The sequence below is a fragment of the Rattus norvegicus genome, chromosome 11, assembly GCF_021556685.1.
Source record: "Rattus norvegicus strain SHRSP/BbbUtx chromosome 11, alternate assembly SHRSP_T2T, whole genome shotgun sequence".
NCBI lineage: Eukaryota > Metazoa > Chordata > Mammalia > Rodentia > Muridae > Rattus > Rattus norvegicus.
In genome coordinates this window covers 58,860,772-58,883,451 of record NC_141544.1, presented here as the reverse complement: position 1 = coordinate 58,883,451, position 22,680 = coordinate 58,860,772, and the positions used below count along the sequence as shown (strand labels likewise).

The following is a 22,680-nucleotide window of genomic DNA, read 5'->3' as shown; positions in this document are numbered from 1 at the left end:
CCTTTGTGAAACACAAAGGAAAGAGGGACGAGGGTACTCTGATAGCAGGAGGTGAAGATGTCATGCGGTGGAGACACCGGGTTTTTGCTCAGGAGACATCTGGTATTTACTCGGGCTGAAGCATCCCGTGGTTGTGATCTTCTTGTGCCATAAATTCATGGGAGAGGCTTTTGTCCAACAATCTCAAGGCTTTATGGCAGTCCTTTCAAGGTTGAACATCTGTGGCCATGCAGTCAAGAGTCATGTAGGCATTCTGAGCTATACAGTCACAAAACGGCCAGGCCCAAATCTAATATGGCTCCCTACAAAGTATTAGAGAGATCAGGAATTAAAGCTGCATACCTAAATATAATAAAAGCAATATACAGCAACCAATAGACAACATCAAACTAAATTGAGAGAAACTCAAAGGAATCCAATTAAAAGGACAAGACAAAGCCACCCACTCTTTCCCTACCTATTCAATATAGTACTCGAAGTTCTATACAGAGCAATTAGACAATAAAAGATCAAAGTGATATGAATTGAAAAAGAGGAAGTCAAGATACCACTATTGCCGATGATATGATAGTATATTTAAGTGACTCCAAAAATTCCACCAGAAAGCTCCAACAGCTGATAAACAACTTCAGCAAAGTGGCTGGTAATAAAATTAACTCAAACAAATCAGTAGCCTCCCTGTACTCAAATGATAAAAGAGCTGAAAAAGAAATTAGGGAAACAACATCCTTCACAATAGCCAGAAATAATATGAAATATCTCGGTGTGACTCTAACCAAGCAAGTGAAAGATCTGTATGACAAGAACTCCAAATCTCTAAGAAAGTAATAGAAGATCTCAGAAGATAGAAAGATCTCCCATGCTCGTGGATTGGCAGGATTAATATAATAAAAATGGCCATATTGCCAAAAGCAAACTATAGACTCAATGCAATCCCCATCAAAATTCCTACTCAATTCTTTATAGAGATAAAAAGAGCACTTTGCAAATTCATTTAGAATAACAAAAAAAAAACCCAGGTTAGCTAAAACTATCTTCAACAATAAAAGAACTTCTGGGAGAATCACCATCCCTAACCTCCAGCTGTATTACACAGCAGTAGTGATTTAAAAAAAAAAACAAAAACAAAAACAAAACAAAAGAAAAACTGTATGGTATTGGTACAGAGACAGGCAGATAGATCAATGGGATAGAACTGAAGACCCAGAAATGAACCCACATACCTATGGTCACTTGATCTTTGACAAAGGAGATAAAACCATCCAGTGGAAAAACGACAGCAACTGGTCTAACTGGCAGTCCGCATGTAGAAGAATGCAAATCAATCCATTCTTGTCACCCTGTACAAAGTTTAAGTCCAAGTGGATCAAGAACCTCCACATCAAACCAGATACTCTGAATCTAATAGAAGAGAAAGTGAGGAAGAGCCTAGAATACTTGGGCACAAGGGACAACTTCCTGGACAGAAAACCAATGGCTTATGCTCTAAGATCAAGAATCAACAAATGGAACCTCATAAAAGTGAAAAGCTTCTGTAAGGCAAAGGTCAATAAAACAAAATGACAACACACAGATTGGAAAAAGATTTTTACCAATCCTACATCCAATAGAAGGCTAATATCCAAAATATACAACGAATTCAAGAAGGTAGAATCCAGAGAACCAAATAATCCTATTAAAAAGTGGAATACAGATTTAGTGGGAGTCCCAAACCTGCGGATCCCTGCCCGCAGCTGCTCTCTGCTCCCAAACCCAATGGGAGAGAGACCTCACCGCCTGGTCAGGTGGGCACTCCTGAGACTGCAGAGCAGAAGAGACCACCAACACTGCCCACCCCTGCCCACATCCCTGGCCCAAAAGGAAACTGTACACGGCCTCTGGGTTCCCTTGAATAAGGGCACAGCAGCAGCGGGTCCCATGCGTCTGAGACACCAACTGAACCTGAAGGGACCGACCTGATAAACAGTTCTCTGCACCCAAATCCCGTGGGAGGGAGAGCTAAACCTTCAGAGAGGCAGACAAACCTGGGAAACCAGAAGAGACTGCACTCTGCACACATTACTGATTCCAGAGGAAAACAACACACGCCATCTGGAACCTGATGCACGGAAGCTCCCGGAAAGGGCGGCGCAGATATTCCTGGTTGCTGCGGCTGCGGAGAACTCATAAGCAACACCCCACAAGCAAACTTGAGCCTTGGGACCACAGGTAAGACCAACTTTTCTGCTGCAAGTGACCTGCCTGGTGAACTCAATACACAGGCCCACAGGAACAGCTGAAGACCTGTAGATAGGAAAAACTACATGCCCGAAAGCAGAACACTCTGTCCCCATAACTGGCTGAAAGAAAACAGAAAAACAGGTCTACAGCACTCCTGACACACAGGCTTATAGGACAGTCTAGCCACTGTCAGAAATAGCAGAACAAAGTAACACTAGAGATAATCTGATGGCGAGAGGCAAACACAGGAACCCATGTAACAGAAACCAAGACTACATGGCATCATCGGAGCCCAATTCTCCCACCAAAACAAACATGGAATATCCAAACAAACCAGAAAAGCAAGATCTAGTTTCAAAATCATATTTGATCATGATGCTAGAGGACTTCAAGAAAGACGTGGGGAAACACAGGAAAACATTAATAAACAAGTAGAAGCCTACAGAGAGGAATCGCAAAAATCCCTGAAAGAATTCCAGGAAAACACAATCAAACAGTTGAAGGAATTAAAAATGGGAATAGAAGCAATCAAGAAAGAATACATGGAAACAACCCTGGATATAGAAAACCAAAAGAAGAGACAAGGAGCTTTAGATATGAGCTTCACCAACAGAATACAAGAGATGGAAGAGAGAATCTCAGGAGCAGAAGATTCCATAGAAATCATCGACTCAACTGTCAAAGATAATGTAAAGCAGAAAAAGCTGCTGGTCCAAAACATACAGGAAATCCAGGACTCAATGAGAAGATCAAACCTAAGGATAATAGGTATAGAAGAGAGTGAAGACTCCCAGCTCAAAGGACCAGTAAATATCTTCAACAAAATCATACAAGAAAACTTCCCTAACCTAAAGAAAGAGATACCAATAAGCATACAAGAATCCTACAGAACTCCAAATAGATTGGACCAGAAAAGAAACTCCTCCCGTCACATAATAGTCAAAACAACAAACGCACAAAATAAAGAAAGAATATTAAAAGCAGTAAGGGAAAAAGGTCAAGTAACATATAAAGGCAGACCTATCAGAATCACACCAGACTTTTCGCCAGAAACTATGAAAGCCAGAAGATCCTGGACAGATGTCATACAGACCCTAAGAGAACACAAATGCCAGCCCAGGTTACTGTAGCCTGCAAAACTCTCAATTAACATAGATGAAGAAACCAAGATATTTCATGACAAAACCAAATTTACACAATATCTTTCTACAAATCCAGCACTACAAAGGATAATAAATGGTAAAGCCCAACATAAGGGGGCAAGCTATACCCTAGAAGAAGCAAGAAACTAACCGTCTTGGCAACAAAACAAAGAGAAGAAAAGCACACAAACATAACCTCACATCCAAATATGAAAATAAAGGGAAACAATAATCACTATTCCTTAATATCTCTCAATATCAATGGCCTCAACTCCCCAATAAAAAGACATAGATTAACAAACTGGATACGCAACGAGGACCCTGCATTCTGCTGCCTACAGGAAACACACCTCAGAGACAAAGACAGACACTACCTCAGAGTGAAAGGCTGGAAAACAACTTTCCAAGCAAATGGTCAGAAGAAGCAAGCTGGAGTAGCCATTCTAATATCAAATAAAATCAATTTTCAACTAAAAGTCATCAAAAAAGATAAGGAAGGACACTTCATATTCATCAAAGGAAAAATCCACCAAGATGAACTCTCAATCCTAAATATCTATGCCCCAAATACAAGGGCACCTACATACGTAAAAGAAACCTTACTAAAGCTCAAAACACACATTGCACCTCACACAATAATAGTAGGAAATTTCAACACCCCACTCTCATCAATGGACAGATCATGGAAACAGAAATTAAACAGAGACATAGACAGACCAAGAGAAGTCATGAGCCAAATGGACTTAACAGATATTTATAGAACATTCTATCCTAAAGCAAAAGGATATATCTTCTTCTCAGCTCCTCATGGTACTTTCTCCAAAATTGACCATATAATTGGTCAAAAAACGGGCCTCAACAGGTACAGAAAGATAGAAATAATCCCATGCGTGCTATGAGACCACCATGGCCTAAAGCTGGTCTTCAATAACAATAAGGGAAGAATGCCCACATATACGTGGAAATTGAACAATGCTCTACTCAATGATAACCGGGTCAAGGAAGAAATAAAGAAAGAAATTAAAGACTTCTTAGAATTTAATGAAAATGAAGGTACAACATACCCAAACTTATGGGACACAATGAAAGCTGTGCTAAGAGGAAAACTCATAGCGCTGAGTGCCTGCAGAAAGAAACAGGAAAGAGCATATGTCAGCAGCTTGACAGCACACCTAAAAGCTATAGAACAAAAAGAAGCAAATACACCCAGGAGGAGTAGAAGGCAGGAAATAATCAAACTCAGAGCTGAAATCAACCAAGTAGAAACAAAAAGGACCATAGAAAGAATCAACAGAACCAAAAGTTGGTTCTTTGAGAAAATCAACAAGATAGATAAACCCTTAGCCAGACTAATGAGAGGACACAGAGAGTGCATCCAAATTAACAAAATCAGAAATGAAAAGGGAGACATAACAACAGATTCAGAGGAAATTCAAAAAATCATCAGATCTTACTATAAAAACCTATATTCAACAAAACTTGAAAATCTTCATTAAATGGACAATTTGCTAGACAGATACCAGGTACCGAAGTTAAATCAGGAACAGATAAACCAGTTAAACAGCCCCCATAACTCCTAAGGAAATAGAAGCAGTCATTAAAGGTCTCCCAACCAAAAAGAGCCCAGGTCCAGACGGGTTTAGTGCAGAATTCTATCAGACCTTCATAGAAGACCTCATACCAATATTACCCAAACTATTCCACAAAATTGAAACAGATGGAGCACTACCGAATTCCTTCTATGAACCCACAATTACTCTTATACCTAAACCACACAAAGACCCAACAAAGAAAGAGAACTTCAGACCAATTTCCCTTATGAATATCGATGCAAAAATACTCAACAAAATTCTGGCAAATCGAATTCAAGAGCACATCAAAACAATCATCCACCATGATCAAGTAGGCTTCATCCCAGGCATGCAGGGATGGTTTAATATACGGAAAACCATCAACGTGATCCATTATATAAACAAACTGAAAGAACAGAACCACATGATCATTTCATTAGATGCTGAGAAAGCATTTGACAAAATTCAACACCCCTTCATGATAAAAGTCCTGGAAAGAATAGGAATTCAAGGCCCATACCTAAACATAGTAAAAGCCATATACAGCAAACCAGTTGCTAACATTAAACTAAATGGAGAGAAACTTGAAGCAATCCCACTAAAATCAGGGACTAGACAAGGCTGCCCACTCTCTCCCTACTTATTCAATATAGTTCTTGAAGTTCTAGCCAGAGCAATCAGACAACAAAAGGAGGTCAAGGGGATACAGATCGGAAAAGAAGAAATCAAAATATCGCTATTTGCAGATGATATGATAGTATATTTAAGTGATCCCAAAAGTTCCACCAGAGAACTACTAAAGCTGATAAACAACTTCAGCAAAGTGGCTGGGTATAAAATTAACTCAAATAAATCAGTAGCCCTCCTCTACACAAAAGAGAAACAAGCCGAGAAAGAAGTTAGGGAAACGACAACCTTCATAATAGACCCAAATAATATAAAGTACCTCGGTGTGACTTTAACCAAGCAAGTAAAAGATTTGTACAATAAGAACTTCAAGACACTGAAGAAAGAAATTGAAGAAGACCTCAGAAGATGGAAAGATCTCCCATGCTCATGGACTGGCAGGATTAATATAGTAGAAATGGCCATTTTACCAAAAGTGATCTACAGATTCAATGCAATCCCCATCAAAATACCAATCCAATTCTTCAAAGAGTTAGACAGAACAATTTGCAAATTCATCTGGAATAACAAAAAACCCAGGATAGCTAAAACTATCCTCAACAATAAAAGGACTTCAGGGGGAATCACTATCCCTGAACTCAAGCAGTATTACAGAGCAATAGTGATAAAAACTGCATGGCATTGGTACAGAGACAGACAGATAGACCAATGGAATAGAATTGAAGACCCAGAAATGAACCCACATACCTATGGTCACTTGATTTTTGACAAAGGAGCCAAAACCATCCAATGGAAAAAATATAGCATTTTCAGCAAATGGTGCTGGTTCAACTGGAGGTCAACATGTAGAAGAATGCAGATCGATCCATGCTCATCACCCTGTACAAAGCTTAAGTCCAAGTGGATCAAGGACCTCCACATCAAACCAGACACACTCAAACTAATAGAAGAAAAACTAGGGAAGCATCTGGAACACATGGGCACTGGAAAAAATTTCCTGAACAAAACACCAATGGCTTATGCTCTAAGATCAAGAATCGACAAATGGGATCTCATAAAACTGCAAAGCTTCTGTAAGGCAAAGGACACTGTGGTTAGGACAAAATGGCAACCAACAGATTGGGAAAAGATCTTTACCAATCCTACAACAGATAGAGCCTTATATCCAAAATATACAAAGAACTCAAGAAGTTAGACCGCAGGGAGACAAATAACCCTATTAAAAAATGGGGTTCAGAGCTAAACAAAGAATTCACAGCTGAGGAATGCCGAATGGCTGAGAAACACCTAAAGAAATGTTCAACATCTTTAGTCATAAGGGAAATGCAAATCAAAACAACCCTGAGATTTCACCTCACACCAGTGAGAATGGCTAAGACCAAAAACTCAGGTGACAGCAGATGCTGGCAAGGATGCGGAGAAAGAGGAACACTCCTCCATTGTTGGTGGGATTGCAGACTGGTAAAACCATTCTGGAAATCAGTCTGGAGGTTCCTCAGAAAATTGGACATTGAACTGCCTGAGGATCCAGCTATACCTCTCTTGGGCATATACCCAAAAGATGCCCCAACATATAAAAAAGACAGGTGCTCCACTATGTTCATCGCAGCCTTATTTATAATAGCCAGAAACTGGAAAGAACCCAGATGCCCTTCAACAGAGGAATGGAAACAGAAAATGTGGTACATCTACACAATGGAATATTACTCAGCTATCAAAAACAACGACTTTATGAAATTCGTAGGCAATTGTTTGGAACTGGAAAATATCATCCTGAGTGAGGTAACCCAATCACAGAAAGACATACATGGTATGCACTTAATGGTAAGTGGCTATTAGCCCAAATGCTTGAATTACCCTAGATGCCTAGAACAAATCAAACTCAAGACAGATGATCAAAATGTGAATGCTTCACTCCTTCTTTAAAAGGGGAAAAAGAATACCCTTGGCAGGAAAGAGAGAGACAAAGATTAAAACAGAGACTGAAGGAACACCCATTCAGAGCCTGCCCCACATGTGGCCCATACATATACAGCCACCCAATTAGACAAGATGGATGAAGCAAAGAAGTGCAGACCGACAGGAGCCCGATGTAGATCGCTCCTGAGAGATACAGCCAGAATACAGCAAATACAGAGGCGAATGCCAGCAGTAAACCACTGAACTGAGAATAGGACCCCCGTTGAAGGAATCAGAGAAAGAACTGGAAGAGCTTGAAGGGGCTCGAGACCCCATATGTACAACAATGCCAAGCAACCAGAGCTTCCAGGGACTAAGCCACTACCTAAAGACTATACATGGACTGACCCTGGACTCTGACCTCATAGGTAGCAATGAATATCCTAGTAAGAGCACCAGTGGAAGGGGAAGCCCTGGGTCCTGCTAAGACTGAACCCCCAGTGAACTAGATTGTTGGGGGGAGGGCAGCAATGCGGGAAGGATGGGGAGGAGAACACCCATCAATAAGGGGAATGGGAGGGATTAGGGGGATATTTGCCCGGAAACCGGGAAAGGGGATAACACTCGAAATGTAAATAAGAAATACTCAAGTTAATAAAAAAAAAAAGGTGAAATACAGAGCTAAATAGAGAATTCTCAACCGAGGAACCTGGAATGGCTGAGAAACACTTAAAGAAATGTTTAACATCCTTAGTCATCATGGAGACGCAAATCAAAATGACCCTGAGATTCCACCTCACACCAGTCAGAATGGCTAAGATCAAAAACTCAGGTGACAGAAGATGTTGGTGAGTATGTGCAGAAAGAGGAACACTCCTCCATTGCTGATGGGACTGCAAGCTAGTAAAACCACTTGGAAATCAGTTCCTGAGAAAATTAGAAATAGTTCTACCTAAAGACCCAGCCATGCTGCTCCTGGGCATATACCGAAAAGATGCTCTAACATATAACAAGAACACGTGCTCCACTATGTTCATAATAGCCTTATTTATAGTAGCCAGAGGCTGGAAACAACCCAGATGTCCCTCAACACAAGAATGGATGCAGAAATTGTGGTACATATATACAATGGAGTACTATACAGCGATTAAAAACAATGACCTCATGAAATACACACGCAAATGGATGGAACTAGAAAATATCATCCTGAGTTAGGTAACCCAGACGCAAAAGAACACACATGGTTTGTACTCACTAATAAGTGGATACTAACCCAAAAGCTCCCCACACCCATGATACAGCCTACAGATCATATGGAAGAAAGGAAGACCAGGGTGTGGATGCTTTAGCCCTGCATTGAGGAGGGAACAGGACGATTGTGGGAGGTAGAAGGAGAGGGGGACAAAGGACGGAGAATGAAGCGGGAGGAAATAAGGTTGGCAGTATCAGAAACTGGAGGAAATGCGAGAGAAGTACAGAGGGTCAGGACTTCGAACAAAAATAGGTAGCAGGGGAGATGAACTGGTGATAACCTCTGGAGGGTCCCAGACACCAGAGAAATGTGAGGCTCCCTGGACCCAACAGAACTGACTTTAGCTGTATTGCCCAGAGAAGGGGAAGATAGAACCTGTGGAGACCACCTTCAGCAGATAGGCATGGCCCTGGTTGAGGGATGGGGCCACCCACCCATCTCAAAGTTTTTTAATGTTCCTGGCCAAAGGGAAAACAGATACAAAAAAGTGGAACAGAGACTGAGGACAGAGGACCAAGTAGGGACAGCCCCACCTGGGGAGACTTCATGTCTGCAGACACCAAACCCAACACTGTTGCCTTGGTAGTCAAGAGGTGCTTGCTGACAGGAACCTAGTGTGGTGGTTCCTTGGGAGGTCAGGCCAGCAACTGACCAATGCAGATGGGGATGCTTGGAGTCAACCATCAGACTGAACTCAGGGAACCTGGTGGGAGTACTGGCAGAAGAACTGGAGGAGTGGAGGGGGATTGCAAGTCCATTGGAAGAACAAGATAGGCTGGCCTGACTTCCCAATTCTCCCAAAGTCTAGACCACCAACCAAAGAGTGTAACTGAGGGACCTGTGACTCCAGATACATATGCAGCAGAGGATGGCCTTGCCTGACAGCAACTAGAGGGGAGGCCCTTGGTCCTGAGGAGATTTGATGCCCCAGAGTATGGAAATGCTGGAGCGGCAGGGGCGTGGGGCAGGAGAGTGTGAGTGGGTGGGGGAGCACCCTCATACAGGCAAAGTGGAGGAGGGAGGGCAGATGTGGGATGGGGGGTTGGTGGAGGGGTAACAAGGAAGTGGGATATCATGGGATAGGGCTTAGTGTTGTGTGTGTGTGTGGGGGGGTAACCTAGAAGAGGGATATCATTTGAGATGTAAATGAAAGGAATGATTAATAATAAAAGGGAGGGGGAAATAAAAGTTTGTACTAGAACTTCTAGTTCTATGAACGTTTTACTATTGCCCTGTCTACCTCCAAAATCCATTGTTTTAAAAATGTTAACATTTTTTTATTTGCATTCAAGTCAATCAAACTCATCCCTAAGCTGACACTCTGCAAAGTCTTCTGACACTCTGCAAACAGAAGGAAAGAGCTCAGCCTAGGAAAACACTCGCCAGGGTTTCTTCTCTGCCTCTGTGCTATGGTGTGCCTTGGGCAAACCTGTGACCTCTTTGAGCTTCAGCACGTTTACCTTCATCTTAGATGGTTGAGAAAGAAGGTCTCCAAAGACTCACCACCTCAAACATTCTACGAACCTGAAAACTGCTCAGTAGAAAATAAAGCCCAAATCAAGAGATCAGTAGAAGTCGTGTAAGAATCAAAAAAAAATAAAATAAAATAAAAATAAAAAAATAATTTTTTAAAAAGAGGTACAAACAGAGGAGTTGGAATAGAGGAGATAGGGAAGACCAACATGGGGAAAGGCTCTAAGATGATGGTGTTGAATTGCAAAGCTTGCTGGGGCTATTAAAGAAAGCACAACTTGGTGGTAATGGTGCATGCATTTAGTCCCAGTACTAAGGAGGCAGAGGCTGGCTGAGCTCTGCATGAGTTCCAACGTTAGGCCAGCCTGGTCTCCAGAGAGAGTTTCAGGACATCCAGGAATACACAGAGAAACCCTGTCTCAAAGAAACCAAATAAATGATAGATAGATAGATAGATAGATGGATAGATAGATAGATAGATGGATAGATGGATGGATGGATGGATGGATAGATAGATAGATAGATAGATAGATAGACAGACAGACAGATAGATAGACAGATGATAGATAGACAAGAAGTGTTATTAAAACATAATAACGTTTACATACCTTGTTGCTCTCAAATAACAATAAGGAGTAAGCACCAGAGTCAAGGCCAGTTCGAGGCAGCTAACTACAGCGTGCGGTAGACAGGTACTGGTGGAAGAAAAACCACACTGCATAGTTGGGGAAATACTCAATAGTTGGGGTTCTGTGGGTGGAAGTTCCAGGAGTGAACCACAAATCCACAGGAAAGATGAGCAGCTCACCCAGGGGCTCCCAGCCAGGATCACACATACTTCCCATGCCCCAAATATCTGCTGTCATGGTCATCTCACCCCTAATCCTTCACTGTATCCTCAGAAACATTTTGGCAGGATAAGGGGTGAAACTGTGGGGTGAAAATCAGCCAAGAGTGCCTGGAAATGAGTTATTTCTCAGAATCAATTATTTCTCCAAACCTGTCTGGAAAGAGGGAGTACAGAAGCTGCAACCTGGCATCCTTCCCTGCCTCCTTTTGGAAATGGAGAGAGCCCAAAAGGTCTGAAAGTTTCTAAAAGTTTTGCTGAACATGAATCTCGTAGGCAAACTAACGTTTTTGATTTGTACATAAATCAGATCAGTTTTTTTTTTTTAACTAGGTGAGTCTCCTATTGAAGACAATCCCAGAGAAGGTAACATGAAGTTTCAGGTCCATAGACCCCACCCTGCAGGGAAAGGAGTCTTACCAACTCCAGGTTTGATATAGGCATAAGTTCCCGGTCTGGGCCTCTTCCAGATTTTACATTTGTGAGAGTCAACCAGAGGCCTGAAGCACCTGGAACATTTTAATATCATAAGTTCTGATCTTCCTGACATATTGAAAAGTGAAAAGGCCCAAGCAGATACTCCTCATCATTCAACACGTGAAGAGGCTCATTTTCTCTGTGTTGTAGGACACGTTTTACCCCAAGGACGATGTTGTATTCCAGTTATGTTTCCCTTTCTCTCTGTTGAATATGCTGCTTCTCACTGTCTGAGTTATAGGAACTATTTTAAAGTCAGCGTCGAGCACTTACTGTGTCCTGTTGTCTGGCTAGTTTCTCATCAGGAGTTTTTCTGCCTTGTTCGTGGATACCAAGATACCACGTGGGGGCCTGCCCATATGGGGTTGTTCTGCTTCGTGTGCATTCCCCCTGAAGTGATGAAGCAGCTAGAAAATGAAAGAAAAGCCTAATCAAGACCTTAACATGTGCCCTCGTCCACAACAGAGCTGCTAAGACTGAAAGCTGTAAGTATCACTCGATTAGGGGATCAGTCATTGCAGCAATAGCTGCTGTAGCGACTGCTGGGTTGCAGGGCCTGGGATTTGCTCAGAGGCCAATGTCTACACTACTTGTCAAGCTGCTCGCCCCATGCACCGCTGTGACCTCAACTGCAAAAACGGTGTGCTTCTGCCTTGCGGTTGGGATTTTGGACTTGTGGGATGCTGGGACACCGACGCGACATTGGGAAGGTGAAACGCAGCCTAAGGTAGGGGTCCCAGCCCAAGTTTCTCCGGGTAAGAAACTGCGGGGGTTGGGATGGAGGCTGTAGTTCTCAAACTCCTGTGTACCCAGACACCGCTGGGGACCAGGAGCATGAGGGAACAGGATCCAGCAGATCCATAATGAGTTCAGGAGAGGGGAAATCAGCTTAGCTCTGGATGAGTGCCAGGAGTAGAAAGGCCTTTCTATGGGAGACATAGTTGCGGCTCTGTATGAGGAAGGCCTCTCTGGCAGTCCTTGATGAAGGAGACAAATCTTGCTTGTCCAAACTGTTTTATTCATGGCAGATGAGGATGCAGACACTCAAGGTGAAGCAGAGATTAAATACCTTTTGCCAGAAGGAATGCCCATTGGCTAAACACTAAAGGCCTATCCAGATGTCTCACTAACATGGAGAACTCTAAGCTCTATGCTACAGGAGCAGTTGTCATGGTCCTCTTAGAGAGGTGTCATAGTCACCCATGCTCCAGGACAGGAACTGGTCCGGGAGAGAAAGGCTGCCGTTCTCAATTATATTTGTGGGGGTTCTGAACTTCCTACAACCTTTCCAGTTCTTCTGTCTGGTGGCACAGTCCACTGCCTCACAGGGAAGGGTCACTGTGCTCGCTGGGTGACTATTTGCAGCATGAAGTGAGGCCATACAAGTAAGACGGCGTATGATCCTTAGTGGACACAGTAACCACTAAGAAATGTTAGTAGTTTATCTTTAAAATCCACATGTTCTAGGACCAGAAGTCAATAAGAATTATAGTCCTTTCCAGAAAAACAGCTGCCAAGCTGCCTCTCAAGCAGAATACAGATGCTGAGCATATCACAAGACTCCACTCTGAGGGCAGATCTTGTTTCCACGTCATATCCCCACCTCTTTCTCCTCTAAGTAAGTGACTCACCATTAGTGTAGATGTAAAAGAAAATCAAACTCAGAAGGTAGAGGAAACCAAGGCTGTCTACTTTAATTCCTACTCACATTTCATTGCGTTTGTTTACTCAGCTCTGAAAGTGTACATACAGGTAACATTATTGGATTGAACAGGTTATATTTGGGAATATACATGTATGCCAATGTACATATATGCATGCCACAACAATTAGTGAAAAAAGCGACCATGAATTTAAAAAGGATAGGGAGAGGCATATGAGAGGTTTGGAGGGAGGAAAGGGGAGGAAATATTGTAATTATATCATACCCCAAAAACAAAAACAATTGAAATTTAAGATTAAGAAAAAAGAACTGCCAATATAAATGAGTAATAAATGTAGATCCCTTGCCAAGTACATGCAAGGCTCTGGGTTCACTCTCCAACTACACACACACACACACACACACACACACACACACACACACACAAAATAATGAATGCACCTTAAGGTTTCATTGTGTGCCCAACCCTTTGCAAGTGTTTTACACTAAACAAATTCATTTACTCTTTGTAACAAATGTATAGAATAGATGTGATATTGCTTCTCTTTAATAGGTAAGAAAGCCAAGGACTGGAGAGGTGAATATGTTCAGACCCATAATATCTTGTTGCTTAATTTGTTTTTTCAAGTTAACCAACCATAAAAGCTAACTATAAATCATTTCATAGTGGTTTCTGGAGACTCCCTCTGTTTTAGCCACTATCTTAATATTGAGAACTGAAAAGCATTACTCCCACAGGACTGACATGCAATTTAGATGAGATGGACAATATACAGGGCAAGTAACATAGCTAGAATGTTAAGAGATGGTTATTTTAACTGGGGGTAGGGAGATGTGGAGAGGTCAATAAGAGTACAGAGGGGACTGCATCCAAATAGGAGATCTAACTGAGCTTCATCAGGAAGCTGAGATTTGGGGAAGGTCTAGGGATGGAAGATTTATCTGGGTGGGACCTTGAACAAGAGGAGTATCTAACGCAAATACCGTATTATTATTACAGTTTAAATTTTATTATTATTACTATTATTGTTGTTATATTTAAAAATTAAAAGGAAAAACTACTAGGTCTTAAATAAAGTAATCCTATTGTTGGACTTCTAAAAAGAATCTGCCTATGCAATGATTTGAAAAAAAAATAAAAGTGTTAGGAAGCAAGAGATAAAGTCGGAGGAACGATTATAGATGTCAGGATAATTAAGATGAGGGATGATTAGAGATGGTAGTAAGGAAGATAGTGAAGTATTTTGGTCCTAAATGGAGTTGACATATATTAGAAAAGAAGTGTGGTAAAGCCCTACTTGAGTAGCTGGACAGATAGCATTAGTACTAAGATGTCATTAACAGTAGCAAAGCTAACTCGGGTTCTAAACTATTTGCATGACTGTAGGGGAAGATAAGGGAATTGACTTGGTACATGCTAAATTTGAGATGTCTACTAAACTACATCTAAGCAAATCAAGTAAGCAGACAGATTTGTTGTTATGAAGTTTGTGATCCCTGGGAAAACGCCATAGACTCAATCCAATTATAATTAAAAGATCTATTGATTAGCTGCTAGCAGAATGAACAGTCTCTGAGCCAAATTGGAGTTTGCTATGAAGGAGGGGTAGGAGGAAAGGCTTTCAAAGGGGAAAAACCACATGGAGACCTTCAAGATCTATGCAAGCAAGTAGAAAGTTGTTCTGTTCTGACAAGTTAAGTGATTAAGGCAACTCAAAATAATCTTTGGGTATCCGTGTAAGCAAGTTACAAAAGCAACACAATCAGTTAGTCAAATCATAGCAAGTAGACGGTCACAGTTACACACATTTTTGGGTGGGAGCCCCACTGAGTCAAGGTTACTAGGAACTTACCATCCAGGAACTGGAGTCAGAGAAGATTGACTGGTGGGTACCAAGATGGATGCCTAGCATAAGAGGAAGCTTCTTTAGCCATAGCATTGTAAGTCTTAAACGCAAGGGGGTCCCAGCTAGAGATGTGACTTGCAGTAGAAACGGGCACATTCTTGTGCCTAAATATAATTAATTGTATATATGTAATTCTAGAGCATTGCACTGCAATCACTAAGTCCATGAAGAGAGCAAGAGAATGAAGACTGAGGGGGAAAAATAGCCAAGACGGTGCAGTGTCCTAGATGTCCATAGATTAAAAAGAAAGGGGGTAAAAGCCAGAGGGAGTGATCCCCTGTGTCAGATACAACATGAGTCATTAAATTAGCCATTAAAATTAGTCATGCAGAGGCCAAAGTTAATTTCAAGGAGTGCACTTTGGGTTAAGAAGGTAAAAGAATGAAAGCTAGGTTGTGTTGTATTGAGACAAATGGGAGAAGATAAGCTGTAAGAATAGAAATACAATATAGAAAAACAAGAATTTAGGAGAAAAGGAGAAGGGAGTTGAGTCACCTGGGTGGCTTGTTGGAGGGGTTGGGTAATGATGTTGCTATTGTTTGGGGAAGGAGATGCAATTCCTGTTGGTTCACTGATATGCATAACAGAGTGGATACAGGGAGTGGATGAGGGGGGAAAAATCCATAGACAAGAGAAGATATTTGCTGGAGAGTTTGGTTTACAGGTGATAAGATACATAGGACATCTATATATCAACTGGGACCAAGTGGGAAGAAATTTCACCTGGGAGGGCCATAGCAGTTGAGTGCCCACCCAGGCCACAGTGGAGTTTTGCCACCTGTACTGGAAGAGAACTGTAGGGAAGGGGCTGGAAGACAAGTCTTCAGGTGATTTGCACAGGAATCCCAGCAGGTGATGCTATAGAGAGCTGTTTGTGATGCTCATGACTTCCAGGGGGCCCATGGGAGCATTTCAGGAATTGTGGAGGAATTAGGTTACACATGGAAGTTATACAGAATCATCTAAGAACTGGGGAAGAGCGAGGACAGAAGGCACCTACCTGTGATCAATCACACCACTAGGGAAGCTGAGGCAGAAGGATCACCACTTGGAGTCCAGCCTGAGTTCAAGAACAAAACCTTTATCAATAAAGAAAGGAAATTCACAGACAATAGCAGGAGGGAGCGTGACCCGGGAGACTGGAGCTTCTTGGGTAAAATAGTAGAAGGATAGCACTCATGCACAAAAGTTGCTGTCAGGTAAGATCTGTAACAGCAGGAGACCTTCTCCTTGTTTTGTCTCAGTATGAGAAGATGCAAAACATATATGCATGTCAAGGGAATAGGCTAAGGAATGAGACAGAGATGAACGACGGGGGGTGGGGGAATGAAAGCAAAGGGGAGAAGGAAAAGGGAGGGTGGGGTAAGGTAACTGGAGAACTATAGCTGTTAAGTATATCAGGTATCTGTTCCCTGAGTTTGGATCCGTAAGAACTCTGGCTGGCTGTTTTATTTTTTGAAGGATCCAATCTCTTTCCTAGGTTCCTGGAATGGTAGAAATGTAGTTTAATTTCCCCCAAATTCTTCTAAATTCTATAATCTCACCTGATAGTAAGGCATTAGTTTGAGTCTGTATGTGATTGTGATTGTGATTGTGTGTGTGTGTGTGTGTGTGTGTACACGAATAGAAACTTTTTTTCCCCTGAAACTCATGACTAACTTCTTCTCTCATGGGTGAGCTTAAATCTATAAGTAATTTTTAACTGCATAATACTGTTATCAGTGATTTTATTTTAAAGTCCATGTTTCATTGACTTAAGTTGTTGCCTGCTTATTAAGTAAAGGAAACCAGGTCGTGACTCATCATGGGAAAGTAGGAAGTGAGTCTGTGGGAACGAGTTTCCTAGGGTAACCTTAGAAGACTGCAGTTTGCTCTGCCTCCAGCTCACTAAGCACCAAGACATAGAGACGTTTATAGCTCCGCTCTGACTGCCCAAGGGCCCTGCTTCTGCTTAGTCTGTTTCAGTGAGCCGCCATAGGTGCATCCCAGTGCTGGAAGGTGTCCCCTGGGTTGACTTGGCTGGGTGGAGTATGTAACTAACTACAATGACCCGAAGTAGCTCACGTCTTTGGAAAGCACTGAAATGTGTCTATATTTGCTTGTGTTCCTTGTGGCTTGGAGATTGGGGGGTGGGGGGGGCACGTCTTGCTCAATCCCTTTCCACTTTTCTGAGTAGGGTCTGTCAGTGGGTTCTGGACCTTGGCAATTAGGCTAGGCTGGCTAAGCCTCTTGTGCTAGGATTCCACAAATGCACCACCATATCAGGTCATTCAGGGTAGATCATTGTGCTTTCCTTACAGACCGAGCCTTATCCCCAGCTCACTTTCTGGATCTTAGTGACAGAAAAGCAAATCCTTGCTCAGCGTTCTGAAGTGTTCCCTCTACATTTTCTCCTCGGCAGTTATAGTTTCTGGCCTTGCTTTGCTGCCTTTCACTCACTTCAGATCAGTTTCTGTAACTGACAAAAGCTAGATAACTGTCAGGTTTCACTCAGTTTTACATTGTTTTCCATTTCTCATCATTTTTCAAAGAGATTGTCCATTTCCAATCTACGTCTTTACTACTTTTGTCAGAGGTCAGTTGACCGTGAATAAGTTTACCCCCTATGTTGTCTGCCTTCCTCAGGTCTGTACGTCTGCCTATTTTCATGCTCGTTTGATCACTCCAGCTTCATATTATATTTTGATTCAATACAGTTTAATATCTCTACTTTTGTTCTTTTTTTTATCAAGATTCAATATTGAAGGAGGGAGTTGTCCATAAAAGTCTTCTGAAATTTTTTTCTGAAGTTTTGTAGAAAATTTGGTTGATATTTTGATAGGAATTGTGTTAACCTGTAATTTGCTTTGGGTAGTATAAACTTTTTCTGCATTTTTATTAAGAATTCCATACATGCACATAATGCATTTTGATCAAATCTAACCCCACTTCCTTCCCCCAGTTTCTCCCCAAACACCACACTTCACCCTCCCATCTTCATGAATTTGCAATCTGTCTTTTTAAAAAAGCAACTCAATGTGACAACTTTGACAAGTGATTCTTCTGATTCATAACCATGGGGTATCTTTGCTTTGAATCTTGCATTAATGTTTCGTAACTTTTACTATATCATTGCTTGAATTTATTTCCATGTAATTGTTGTAGCTACTGTAAATGTGGTTGCTCCCTTGATTCCTATTTGCCATTCAGTGACACTACTGACATTTTGTGTGTTGATTTTGTATCCTGTAACTCTCCAGAATGAAATTATTAGCTCAAATCATTTTAGCAGTATTTGGGGTTTTTTTAGAATCATGAAATGTGCATACAAAGACAAAGTAACATTCTTGTTTTGAATTTGAATGAACTTCTCTTTTTCTGTTGCTTGATTGCCAGGTCTAACAATCCCCCCCCCCACTGCTATTTTAAATAAAAGTACTAAAAGTACGTGTCTTTTTTTTAATTGAAAAGAGTTTTTCATAAAATATATTCTGATCGCAGTTTCTCCTCCCTCAACACCCCCAAATACCCTCCCCACCCACCTCCATTCTCATCCAACCCCAGGCTTTTTTTTTCTCCTTTCTCACTCCCTCACTCCCTCTCCCTCTCCCTCCCTCCCCTCTTCCCCCCTAAAACAAACAGGCAAATATATGAAAGAAGAGCAAGGAAGGAAGGAAGGAAGGAAGGAAGGAAGAAAGGAAGGAAGGAAGGAAGGAAAGAAGGAAAGAAGATTATGAGAAACATACACACAAATTTGTAAAAACGGGAAAATCAGAAACCATAGCATATAAGCAAAAAAACAGTAAGGGAGAAAAAAAGCTCAAACAAAACACTATGAAACAAACAAACAAAAATCTGTAAAATACCACTGAGTTCATTTTGTGTTAACCATCTATTGCTGGGCTTGGTGCTTGCCCATAATTCTGGTTCGTATACCCAATGAGCCTCCACTGGAGAAATCTAATTTTTCCTTGGCAAGTTGTTGAGATTCGGAGATGCCTTCTGAGTTATGGTTAGGGCTCACATTCACTTCCCCTCGAAGTGCTGAGACCCTATCTGGCTTAGACATGTGCAGGCCCTGAAGGAGGGGTGGGCCTGTGTGGCCAATCCATTTGAGATCTCACATGGCTGGTCAACTTTTCTCCCTCAGAAACATGTCGAACTCTGTCTCTCCTCCCTTGTGTCTGTTTTTCTCTAGGGACATTGCCTATTTCTTCTCCCAGCAATTGGACCATGGCTTCTTTACTGAAAGATCAAAAACCAATTGGGGAATAGGACCTCAGAACCACCCCCTACACAGTCATGTCTTTGTTATCGTTCAGTTGTGTCCTTATCTAGTTTTTGTTTGTTTTGTTTTATTTTATTTCAATTTGTTTTTGTATCAGGATACCGTAACTGGACTTGTAGAGTAAGTTTGGAAAAAAATCTCTCCACTTTAATTTTTCAGCTGTTGAATGTAGTTTTCTATGAATGTATATTAGTTTTGTCAGGTCAAGGGTAACCATTTAATATTTGTTTCTTTTTTTTACTTTCTGTCTGAAAGATCTATCTATTCCTGAAAGTGTTCTAATCCCTGGACACTTTTTGTCTCCTATTGCTTGTGTGTGTGTGTGTGTGTGTGTGTGTGTGTGTGTGTGTGTGTGTGTGTGTGTGTACTGTTCCTTTGCATCTATATTATGGTTTCTAATTTTGTGTTTTTCTGCTGTGTGTGTGTATGCTGTGCTTTTTCTTTGTTTTTTGTTTTTTTCGTTTTTTTTTTTTACTTTGGTTGATTTATTTGCCTGTTTGCTAATAAGAGAGCGAGAGAAAAAGGTATGATATTGGGTGAATGGGGAGGTGGAAGGATCTGAGAGGAGTTGGGAAAAGGAACATGATCAGAATATGTAATTGAAAGACATTCACTTTCAATAAAAGTCCCCTACCACTGAATTACAGTCTACCTCTTCTTTTATTCCAATTAATATTTGCTTTATTTATTTTGGTTCTCTGGATTGGATGCATACTCTACCAGTAAACTGTTAAACCACTGTGAACTCCTGGCTGGGTTTGCATGTGGCTCTGTACCCACCCAAGAGATCTGAATTCACAAATCACACACACACACACACACACACACACACACACACACACACACAAAAAAAAAAAACTTTATATGTTATTATGCCTTAGCTAGCTCAATGGTTGGGCCACTCCTGAACCTTCATGTGGCTAACACACTCCCCTTCAATATTCCTGAGTTAATACTTGCTAAATCTATATTTCATCTCTGCTCTCTGAGACCCATTTGAGGGAGCGGCTCCTTGGGCTGCTTTCCCTAACTTTTTTTTTTTTTGGTTCTTTTTTTTTTTCGGAGCTGGGGACCGAACCCAGCTTTCCCTAACTTTTAAATGTCCCAGGCTCTCCTTCCTGCACTTTTTCCGAAGTGGTCTGATTCCTATGCCCTGCTCATGGCAGAATCTCTCTTCCTATCTTGCCCAAGAGGGAATCCTAAAAGTTCTGTCTCTATTCCCCTGCTCAACCATTGGGCTTGAAGGCCTAATTTAAAGCACATCAGGGTAGATGGCCTCTATCTGTTGGGTCCATCTCTACAGAAATTCCAGAACCATTATTGGAGCATGTGGATGGAAACTGGTGTTGGTGACATCTGGATCTACTGCTGAGCAAGTCTAGAAACTGCTATTGACCCACTGTCCTTGCTTCAGTCTGGGTGGTGGGGCAGCTTCTGAGGCTTCGATTTGCTTGGACTTGTCCAGTTCTTGGAAACAGATTTAGGCCTTGTCTTCTGAACTGCCAAATTGAATCCTTTCATGGAGTTAGCTAACATTTTCAGTAGAACATGAAACTTCTTTCAGGGAGACAAGTTCCCCCTCTAGCTGGTACCCCTTTTTTATTCCAGCATGAGATTCCAGGAATAATTCCCATGTCCTTTGTGGCTACTTTTTCAATAGTCTGATAGACTGAGAGGTAGAATCGCTCTGTTTCTGCCAGACCAATTACATTTCCCCATTTTCTGTTTTAACACCTTTGTCTTAAGTATGTCTATGTCTGAAGCAAATGTGCAGTCAATTTGGCCATGATAATTTGGGTTGGTGGTCATTCTCTTCCCATCTCTGGGATTAACACTAATCTGATATGTAGAGCCTTAAAGACACTAAAATCAAATAAAAAAAAGTTGCTTACAAAGTAGCTATTCAAACACAGATTTGAACCAATCCTTTAATAGAAGTTTGACTTTTAAGACACTCTCTTAAGCAGCCAATGGTTTGAAATAATATATATATGTATATATATATATATACATATATATATATGTGTATATATATATATATATATATATATATATACTGAATTCATTACATATAATAAATCAACTTTTAGAATGTAACCAAGCAGTCAGTTAGGGGAGATGTATACATACTGTCCACAACAGAAAGACACCACAGAAAGCACCCAGATTATTTTTTAAACAAACAGCCCAGATGTATCTACCATATGCTAAGACCCCAGCAACTACAGTAACTACAGTTTAATGGAGTGATTCTTTTGATAATAATAGCTAGATAAAGCTTATACACTGTGGGAAAAAAAAACTTACAAAACTGGTTTGATTAGTTACCCTGTTATCTCCTTAATCACACACTGAGAAGGATACTCAAGATACACAAACACAAACACGGTCACATTTTAATACTAATGGATCAAAAACATTTATACTAACTAGCCTTAGGGAAGAATAGTCAAAACAGATGGCATGAACCACAGAGAAAGCATTTGTAGAAACTTGACTTTATAAGACAGTCTATATTAGATTTCAGCTGGACATTGAGGCCATGATCACTTCTGCCTGTATGTAAGACATGTTCTCTCTCTCTTCCTCTTCCCCTCCCTCTGAGTCTCTGATTTTTATTCTCCAAAACCAGCTTCCCCAAACTGTAAAAGCAATCAGAGGCACATTTCATAAGATGGATGCACATTACCTAAACTTCATGGTCTTCACTTTTAGTACGGAGTGTAAGGGTCCAAAAATAGCTGAAAGAAGACCGCAAACTCAGATAGTGTGCAAAAGCAAAGAGCATTTATTCTGCAGAAACAACCAGCATGTGGGGGTCAACCATTCTTTGAAATGACAACCCCAGACAGAGGCACGCAGGCCTTCTTATAGGAAACCAGAGGAACTATCTAGAAGGATAAGGTAATCTACAGTTTCACTGTGGGTGCTAGGGGTTCACAGGTGATCAGTGATCTACAATCCTGTCATGAACATTTAACCGTGTGATGAAACAGGCCTGCCCAGACCAGGTGCACCATGTAGATGGTTCCTTCTGAGATAAGATATTTCCCCATTTTTTTGGTTATCCCCAAGCCATTCTTTGGGAGGGGATTTTATGATCTTGTTCTGGATATTGTGGTCTGTTCGTTGAGCTGGTGTCTTATGACTTAGTTTTTGGGACTTATAGTCTATTCCTGAAGCCGGTGCCTTACAGCCTATTTTTGGAAATCAGGCCTGGTCCTTAAATGAAACAACTGGGGTTTATGTTGTTCTTGCAGTGAGAGTTTACATAGAGCTCATATAACATCTTGCCAAGCCCAGTGTTACAACAAACGAAAGATGACAGAATACCA

At 41.2% G+C, this 22,680-nt stretch overlaps 1 protein-coding gene across 3 annotated transcripts in view; it reads right to left on the bottom strand.

Moving 5' to 3' along the window:
- Zpld1 (zona pellucida-like domain containing 1) overlaps positions 1 to 11,179 on the bottom strand; it is a 359,152-nt gene extending 347,973 nt beyond the window's left edge. Inside the window, exon 1 of one of the 3 annotated variants that reach the window (XM_087576682.1) lies at positions 10,793 to 11,179. The gene's annotated coding sequence lies outside the window, so the exon portion shown is untranslated. The remainder of the gene's footprint in view (positions 1 to 10,792) is intronic. The other 2 variants (XM_087576683.1, XM_087576684.1) reach the window with 2 other exon arrangements.
- Between the last annotated feature and the right edge of the window lie 11,501 nt (positions 11,180 to 22,680).